Here is a 9,236-nt window from a genome sequence, read left to right on the forward strand (position 1 = left end):
TTACAAAAGAAAAAAAAAGAAAACCAAAAACAAGACGCAAAATAACAATTTAGCCAAGAATATAAAAGCAACAAATATTTAGCACAAATATTTTCGCTCCCCGCTAAGCACACTTTCACTTGATTTTTACTCAGTTGCAAACTTTTAATTTGGAGGCCCGTTGGCGCTTAAAAGTAGACATGCTACCTTTTAGATTTCTTTTTCATGCAGNGGTTTTTTTTTTTTTTTTTTTTTTTTTTGTTGCTTGCGTCGAAACTGGAGTAGGGCAACAGCTTCGTGAAAAGAACTCAGTCTGAGTGGAACTGTAAAGCCATTAAATATGCTGCTTTTAAAATCTCGAACAATATGTTTACACGTTGTTGTGGAATATTTTAAAAGTTTATTTCGTTAAAGCAGTGTGGGGAAAGTGTTTAGCGCGAAGCGAATAATGCTGAGAAACAGAAATAAGTATGTACGCAACGAAATTGCGCGTATGAAAGCGAAAGTCGTTAAGTGGTGTAAATGTATGTAAGTGCAACAATAACAAATATGCGAAACAGAGCAGTAAGAGTATATTTTTTTTTTATTTCGAAGGGAAAAACAATTCAACATGATTTAAAAAAATTTAACTCCAAAATAACATAATCACTAATGTATGATTTAAAATTCTCTTCACTCATTTTTATGAAAAATTTCAAACTTCAAATTTCTTCTTTACTTTTCAAGTTCAAATTGTAAGCATTTGTTGGCCTGTCTTTGTCATCTTCCTAACTACTGCACCACACAGTGGTTGCTAGCTTTTCGCTGCCTCATCTGCGTTAGTCCGTTCCTCGTTTGCGGCTTATAATTTTTTAGATATTCAAATTGTGCATCATTTATGGCGCCACGTCGTTTGCTACGTATAACGGCCACAGCAATGTCATAGCCCATGCCCAGTTCGATAAGTGCCATTGCCACAAGCAGCGCAGCACGGCCCAATCCGCTATTGCAATGTACTGCCACACAACTGTCGGGATATTCGCTTTGCTGACGCAGTAAAATACGAAACCAATGCCGCTTGAGACGTTCATCTGGTAAAGTTCTCTCCGGAAATTGCAAACTCAATACCTCAATATTGGCTGCCACAAACGGACCTGTATCATAGCTAACGTCACATAAGCCAACCAATAACTTCACATTGTGGCGCAGCAGGTTCTCAATGAATGGCTTAATGGTAAACTTATTTGGAGTGTCGGTGATGAGAAAACGCATGCCGGCGAACTCGATGACTTCAGATGGAATAGACGGCCGCACGGTGGGTCTTGACACTTCAGCGCCAGATGCATTCGGTAGATTAGTGCTTTTTTCCACGGTTCCACGATTTTTGTGCAAAAAGTTAACCAACAAAGCTTACCAAAATTATTTTATGACTAAAAGCTGCGTATGCATTTTTATAAATTCTTTTTTTTTCGTTCAGTATGAGTTTGTATAAAAACTAAAACTTGTAATGTCACGTTTCATATTTTTGTAGCAAATGAAAATAAACAAAAAGTGCGAACAAAAAATTTTAATTTCAAAACTTGAATTATATCATGATACAAAAAAGAAGGTACTTTCATTTAATGACATTCGTTGTTGTTGTTAACCATTTGACTTTTAATAAAATTATGACATTTCATCAAATTCATGCTACCTGATCACTAGAAGAAATATTTTTTTTTAACCAGAAGATTTTATCAGTACATTCAACGATGTGGAATATGATAAACTAGAAAATTATGCCGGCTACATGATTTCGAAAATGGGGTTGACGACTAGGTTCAGAAAGCATGACGAAAGTGTATGCTTACATATCGTCGCTTAAAGTACAAAACCGCGTATCGTCGTTCTGCAAAACCGCGTAATTGACATTTTTTGCCAAAAATGGGATTTGCTCGCACAAGCTCTTGGCTCAAGCCTTATCCATTCGTCCTGAAATGCGATTTCTTTGTAAAAAAGAGAACCTTTTGAAATATGAGTGTTTTTGCTCTCTACAAACAATTAGTGCAACTGCGTATGTGACAGTTGTGCATTTTGTCGATACACGGTTTTGTACTTTAAACGAGGATCTGTTAGTTGTTTATCGGAGGGCGATCTCTTCAAGCCGACTTCAGGTATTTTGCATAAATTAAGAATTTGTGAAATTTAATGATGATGCGCTAATCACAAAGCCTAATTTTTTGCAAAATCTGATGAGAAATGTAAAAGTAAATTTGAACTAAAATATAAAAAGGTTTTATTTGGGAAGAACATTATTTAGAATTCGACTTTTAAATCGCAAGATTGCATTCAAAAAAAGAAAACAAAAAAATAACAGAATAATGCGCGCTTGGTTTTTATTACAAAATGAAAAGAATAGTAACAATGAAGTCTCCTTTAACAGTTTACATTTTAAATATTTTTAATAAAAAAAAACACGTAAGTAAAAAAAAGTACCAAGCACTAATAATGGTTTTTGATTTGAAATGTTATTACATTGGTATAAATATGGGAAAGAAAATACTCCGATTTATTGTTTTAATATTATCAAAGTGGCAAGGCCGTTGATAATACTCACAATTTATGAAACTTCAAAAAATTTTATTATCCGTCAAAAGTTGTTTATTGAAACTACCTTCTTTTTTGTATCATGAATTATATAAATTTAATTTCCCCACACACTCACGGCACCAAAAATTGGCTCAAAATATATGTACAACCATGACAACTGCTGCTTAAAAACTTTCGTGTTTTCCCAGGCGCGCTCTCAAATATATTTATATTCATTTAGTAAGACGAGTAGTAAACCAGTAAAACATAACATCACAACTCACCTGTAACGAAAAAAAAACAAGAAAAATATATATCAGTTAGGCGTATAGACATAAGTTAAATGTTTAAGTACTTTTGATTAGTCGCTAAAGAGAAATCTATCGACATGTAAAAGGTTAGGGATTGAAATATTTAAAAATAATTTCACCCTTTTTATCTACCAAACAAAGTACTTAAGTATAAACACGCTTATACGGCATCATGCGTTTACAAGCATCATCATTCATTGACAGATATCGTTTTTGTAGCAATACACACAGGATGACCCTAAAAGTATGCATGATTTGGTTTTACAAACATCAAAAATTTGTTTTTCTCGTTACAAGCAGCCAATAAACAAATAAAGGCCGGCATGCTTGAATGATTCAAAAAATGTGTGTACAAAAATAAAAAATAAAAATAATAAATAAATGTTTAATCTTGCTTTCAAAAGAAGCAAGTGTATAAGAGAGCAAAAGGAATTTGAAAGGATTCTTTACAAAGAAAGGCAAGAGATTATAGCTCTGTTCGTATATTTATCGAAACTTCGCATAACTATGGAATAATACCCTGAAATACTGTACTCATTCATGTTGTTAAGTGTCAAGGAACAGGCTGTTTGCCTCTTAGCTAGTCGCTTCCAAAATCCTCATACTTATTTTTTTTTTAATTCTACTCAACACAATCACTGGCAGGTGTTTCGTGCCACGAAAAGGGACGAGTCAGCGAACCCACACGTTGTCCGTACATACCAAAAAGTACCTGGTCTGAGTCCTTACAGTGTGACCTGACGCTTAAAACAGTTTTTTTTCCAACATAGTTTAGTCAAGATTTTCACTGCCGAACTAATGTGTAAGCGGTAGCTAGAGGACCGGGCAAGCCTTGAGTGCAGCTTAGCTTTCACTACCGACTCCAATCTCTTAGCCTTCATTCCCCCTTTAGAAAGAAATAAGTGCAAATTTTCTCCGTTATTAACCGACTTCCAAAAAAGGAGGAGGTTATCAGTTCGTCGGAATCTTTTTTTTTTTTTTTTTATGTATGTTACCGCATAACTTTGCACCACGTCAACCGATTTCAATAATCCTTTTTGCAAGGGAAAGGTAGTGTCTCAGAGGTGGTCCCATACTAATTTGGTTTAGATCCGATCATATATATATTTTTTTTAAGTCGGTTTTTTTTTGCTAAAAATTACTTGTATCCGTATAGACTCCAGATCGTGTTGTAATTGTAGGCGTCATGTGGCAATGAACTTTCTACATATCTGCCTCCAGGCGGATGCTCTACACTGAGGGAACAAAATATTAAAATCAAATAGAAACGTAATTGATCTTACTATAAACGTCAACGAAAGTACTGTATATTGGTAACTATTCAATTCAATTACGCGCATATTAAAATGACCGCGTTCATGCTGAAAAAGCATCCACGAAGTGAATAATCAAGACAAAAACTAAAAAAAAAATTTATTTGCATGTTGCATGCAGTGGAATTCGAACCCGACAATCTCCGGATATCAACAACTTTTGGCAAGCATCTTTGCGCACTCAGCTACACCCAGGCATATAAATTTGCTTTCAAATGTTCAATATCCATCAACACCACAGCACGCGATTTGTACTATGTATGCACGATTGAGAGAATACAAAGGTTGCGCCGATCTCGGACCGCTATTCCTCTCTTAACGAATTTGACAGAATCGTTGTTTGCATGACGTCACACTGGTGCAACTTGTTTACGTTTTCCTTGCAACATTTTTTCTTCTTCTTCCATTCTTGCTCACGTTTTGGCATTTCTCTCTCGCAATTGCACCAGTGTGACGTCACACACAAGTTATTCTCAAAAATCCTCTCCGATCGGCGCAATCATGTATTCGAACCCGACCATCTCCGGATATCAACAACTTTTGGCAAGCATCTTTGCGCACTCAGCTACACCCAGGCATATAAATTTGCTTTCAAATGTTCAATATCCATCAACACCACAGCACGCGATTTGTACTATGTAAGCACGATTGAGAGAATACAAAGGTTTCGCCGATCTCGGACCGCTTGGGGTGCATATGTACACTTACATATACATACTCAGATGTGAACAGTCAAATACGTGCGTAATAAATTTTGTATGAAAATATTATTTTTAAATACGAATATTTTTATAAGATAATCAAATATAAAGTATTAATTTTTACTATGCATTGTTTCCCTCAGTGTAGCGATCGTTCTCTGAAGTTTGGTTAGATTTCCCACGCGGTTGATTGAAAGTCCGCTCCACTATTTTAATTTATAAATACATTTCCGGATCGCCATAAAGCCTTCAAAGGTCTTTCTTTCAACGTTCTACTCCCACACCCATAAAAGCTTACTATCTAATATTGTAACTTAATACTCACTTCAGTATAAAACCGAATATTGACTCCTTTTAGAGTAGGGAGAAACAGGCCGACCAAGGACTTATTTGAAGCTGTCAAGTGTTAAAATCGCATATCGAATGCTATCTTCAGTTGCCACTGTTCAAGCAGCAGAGGTTCTCACAATCAATTCATCCCCTGTGAGGGAGGGGAAGGTGAAAACATTACCTGATTTCCAGAGTAATTGAGTCCCCAGAAGTATAGAAAAAGCCTCAGGCCATGCTTCCTTAAAGGAACCATCATACCTCTTGAGCGATCCCGGATTTGCGGTTTGTCCTATTTTAAAACTTTTACGAGCCAAGCTGCTTGTCTCAGATAATTGTGAAAAGTTAGTATATGTACTAGCGAAACTATGGTCCAAATTAAAAGTACGTTTTCTGCTTTTGTGTCTCACGTCAGAGTTTTTTCAAAAGCTCTTTGAAATTTCAAAAATATGCTTTATTCAAAAAATGATTTAAAACATTCAGTGCAAGTTAGAATAAAAATATGGGTATCAAATTTAAAGTAAAATTCAGTATAATTCTGAAAGATTTACTTTTTTTAGGTATTGAAAATGTCATTTTAAATTTTTGTCCTTGAATATATGAATTAAAATTCTTTTTTTTTTTTAAGTTATACGATAAGGACAAATATATGTGATGTAAATCTCACGAGTTTTTACATTTTTCTGCAAAAGCCTGTTCTGATTCAAAATGGTGGCACACTTATCTTATTCCATGCTTTTTGTTTCGCAAATCATCGTCATCATATAATCAACGTAATTTTTTCATTTGGTGGCTCACTAGTCTTGTCATTGTATTTGAACTTATAAAATAAAAAAAGACGTTAAATTTCAAAAATTACAAAATAGCTGCGACAAATATCCTGTATGCTGCCATCTTGTTTTAATCTGGTGGCACACTGTTGAAACTTCACAGATATGTTGTATCTGATGCCAACTTCCATTAGCTCAAATATCAGCATTCCATTTGAGAACTTTCCAAAATTAAAAAAAAAAAACAATTACGATTTTTTCGAGTGAAAATAAAAGAAAACTGTAATTTCGGTTCCTTTTCGCCAAAATAAAGATTTAAGGCTAAAATTGTTCAAATACTTGATTTGTTTTTTAAATATTTTAATTTTTCTTTTCTCCACTTTTATAACAATACTTTTTTTTTACTCACCGAAAATGCTTTTAAGAAGACCAAACACTGTATTATACCCTCCATGGTGTCGCCGGTAAGGCAAAAAGTGCCAGTTAAATGACGTCCCTTACGACCGACTGTGGCTGCTGCCAAAGAGGCGTGCACCAAGGCGCGTTGTTGACCCTTAGCGACAGCACCATTCACGCTTGTCAGCGTGCGCGGCAGAGGAGCTGCGCGCAATAGGCGCTCCAAAGAATCCATATTCTTGATATGATACAAAAGCTGGCGGTGTTTATTCGAATTTTTAGTGATTTATTAAGTTGTTATTGGATAAGATGATTTTACATTTGTAAGCTTTGAATCTTGTTATTGTTACTTATTTGTTGTAGTTTGCTTTTTAAGTGCACCATGGTGTTTTTTTTTAGTTGTCGTTTAAATTTTGTACACTACTTTTATTATTTTGACGCTGCGTTTTTAATAGCGAATCTATTAAAATTCTACTGAAAGTTTCTCGGATGATTTGGTTTTTTAATGATTACTTTTTATATTTTGAGTCGCATTACTTTTTTCTGGATTTGCAGTTTTTCAAATTTTTTTTTATTTATCGTTGTTACTAGACTTTTAGCCTACTTAGTAGGCAGTTTAATTATTATACGAAAAAATGCACTTGACTTCGTTTTGTAGCTATTTCGTTATGTACATATGTAAACAACTCCGTTTTATTTATGTAGACTACTACTGTACTTGTTTACTATCCTAGTTTCGCCTGCAATTTCTGAGTCACTTTCTCTAGAATTTGAATCTGTTCTCACTACGTTGGTTCATAACATTGTTAGCGGTTTTTTGTTTTTTTACTTTTTGTACGTTGTAATTTTGATTTTAGTTTTTTTTCGCTTTTCCAAAGTTAGAGTTCTATAAAAATGTTACATTTCACTCGAGTGCTACATACCATGACATTTGTATTTTTGTTTAGTCTTATATTTCTAATCGGTACTGTTAAAAAAAATTTTATGATATTAATCTACTATTTCAGAAATGAAATCACTCAACATATCTTCGCATTTTTGGTATCAACCTACATCCATATATTGGTATTAGGCCAGAACAGTAATTTGAACTTTGTTGATAAAGAAATAATAGGCATTTCGGAATATTTATCAGAGCAATTTTACTCATTGAAAACCTGCAAGAATAGTTATTGGTTTTAAGAAATAGATTCGACAAATTTACTATCTTAAGCACTAGCCATTAAGTCTCAACAACTTTTTATTAGATAAGGGGAAGAGGTCTTAGAAATCCGTGGTAACTTACAAATAAAAAGTATGTCAGGAATAAATGTAGCAAATAGATGCGATATAGAGCATTTAATAAAGCTGTTTATTATCAAAGCAAGTCTATAGGGATATAACAATGTAAGTGTGTATTTATTTTTAAAACTTAAGCTATAATTTTTCTAAACCTCAGATGGCGCTGGTAGCTACAAAGCGGAAAGTTTCTCACAGTGTTTCAAGCAACAGTGGAATGGGGAGCGCATATGAATTCAATGGGATATTAGTGAGATGAATTGTTACTCATATCCCGTTACAAGGATGATATGCAGTTCTTGAAACTAGTAACCTGACGAACACAAACGATTTGGCTAAAATAAAATAGAAATAAAATAAAATTCACTCTGTGTGATGAAAACGCATCCAAAATGTTTAGATTTGTTGAGGCATTCCTTCAAGAGGTTGGAAATTTTGTAAGCGTATTTTTTATTTATTTTTTTATTTTTTTTCAAATAAAGTAGAATATGGAACATTTTGATAGCAGTTTATTAAAATGACTGTCCAAGAGAATTTTTGCAGCTTAGTAATAATCAAAATATATTTATAAAAGCGTACATCTAGCTTACCATTTTCGCCGAATAAAGTGACAGTCAATCACGACTGAATTACATTTTATTTAGCCACAAGTGTTAAGAATTACAGCGTGTCTTTGCACTGCGACAAAAAAATATTAAAAAGCTTTGTTCTTTGTCGACCAGTCCATCATCATCCTTTCTCTACTATACCTTTAAGTTTTTTTTTTTTAATAGATTTCCAAAGAGTACCAATGCTAAATAAGGTATGACGCTCTAGGAAGCATTCAGAAAAAATGTTCCTTATAAAAACATAGGGGAGATATTCTCGGAAAGAAATTCTCGCAGGTTTTTTCGAAGACATAAAAATTTTGTGGTCAAAACTTTGTACTTGCGGTGCAAATACTATTTTTGATTCCTTAACATTTGAGTGCAATGAAACCAATACTGGCGTATGATTTTGTAAGCTTTTAGTCCGCTTGCACAAATATATGATAGTCGTTCTGTGGCAGAAAACCGTTTAATTATCACAAAAATAGTATTTGCGCTTGTATTTCTCAACAAATTTTCTACGTAAATAATTGTATGGATTCGGAGGGAAAAATATTTGTGTACTTAAAAGTAAAAATTGAACATTGATTTTTTTCCATCTTGAGAATTCGAATACAGCGAGCGACGGTAGAGCGTCAAAAAAAAGTATGCGATATATTTAAAAAAAAAAAAAATGTTTGTTCCGGAAATGGTTCTCGAGCACATAGATGCATTTCTGCATGAAAATAAAAATTTGGTAATATATAAAGAGGGCCTAATTGTTTCGACATTAATTTTTGATAATGTAATCGGTGGAGGATGGTTCCGTGCGCAGAAGTGGAACACTTTTGACTGCCATTCACCTGGGAGTGGCCAGAAGCGATTCTTGTGCGTACGGTTCAAATCGCAGCTCACAACGTCCGGATATTTATATCCACGTATCCTCTGGGTAGCAACCAAACACCCGTTTGGGAGCGAGCTAAAGTGAGAAGGCGTAAAACTTCGCGTGCGCTGGGTTTGGGTCCCGCCACGTTAAAACCCCGCCCAA

The 9,236-nt window shown here is 34.4% G+C and overlaps 1 protein-coding gene, 1 long non-coding RNA gene and 1 pseudogene across 7 annotated transcripts in view; 1 reads left to right on the forward strand and 2 right to left on the reverse strand.

Annotated features, from left to right (window-relative positions):
* Positions 1-750: 750 nt before the first annotated feature.
* On the reverse strand, positions 751-1,230 carry LOC108364881 (protein tyrosine phosphatase type IVA 2 pseudogene; annotated as a pseudogene).
* A 3,677-nt stretch (positions 1,231-4,907) lies between these two features.
* Positions 4,908-9,236, forward strand: part of LOC108364880 (uncharacterized) — a 14,535-nt gene continuing 10,206 nt past the window's right edge. Inside the window, exon 1 of the long non-coding RNA XR_001847838.1 lies at positions 4,908-5,004. This is a non-coding gene — a long non-coding RNA (uncharacterized LOC108364880). The remainder of the gene's footprint in view (positions 5,005-9,236) is intronic.
* The window catches only part of LOC108364878 (uncharacterized), a 41,792-nt gene continuing 38,919 nt past the window's right edge, over positions 6,364-9,236 (reverse strand). For 4 of the 6 annotated variants that reach the window (XR_001847835.1, XR_001847834.1, XR_001847837.1 and 1 more), the window contains exon 3: positions 6,364-7,311. The gene's annotated coding sequence lies outside the window, so the exon portion shown is untranslated. The remainder of the gene's footprint in view (positions 7,312-9,236) is intronic. The other 2 variants (XR_001847836.1, XM_017618744.1) reach the window with 1 other exon arrangement.

This window comes from Rhagoletis zephyria, unplaced genomic scaffold (genome assembly GCF_001687245.7).
Source record: "Rhagoletis zephyria isolate East Lansing unplaced genomic scaffold, Rhagoletis_zephyria_1.1 Rzeph_scaffold_01696, whole genome shotgun sequence".
Lineage (NCBI taxonomy): Eukaryota > Metazoa > Arthropoda > Insecta > Diptera > Tephritidae > Rhagoletis > Rhagoletis zephyria.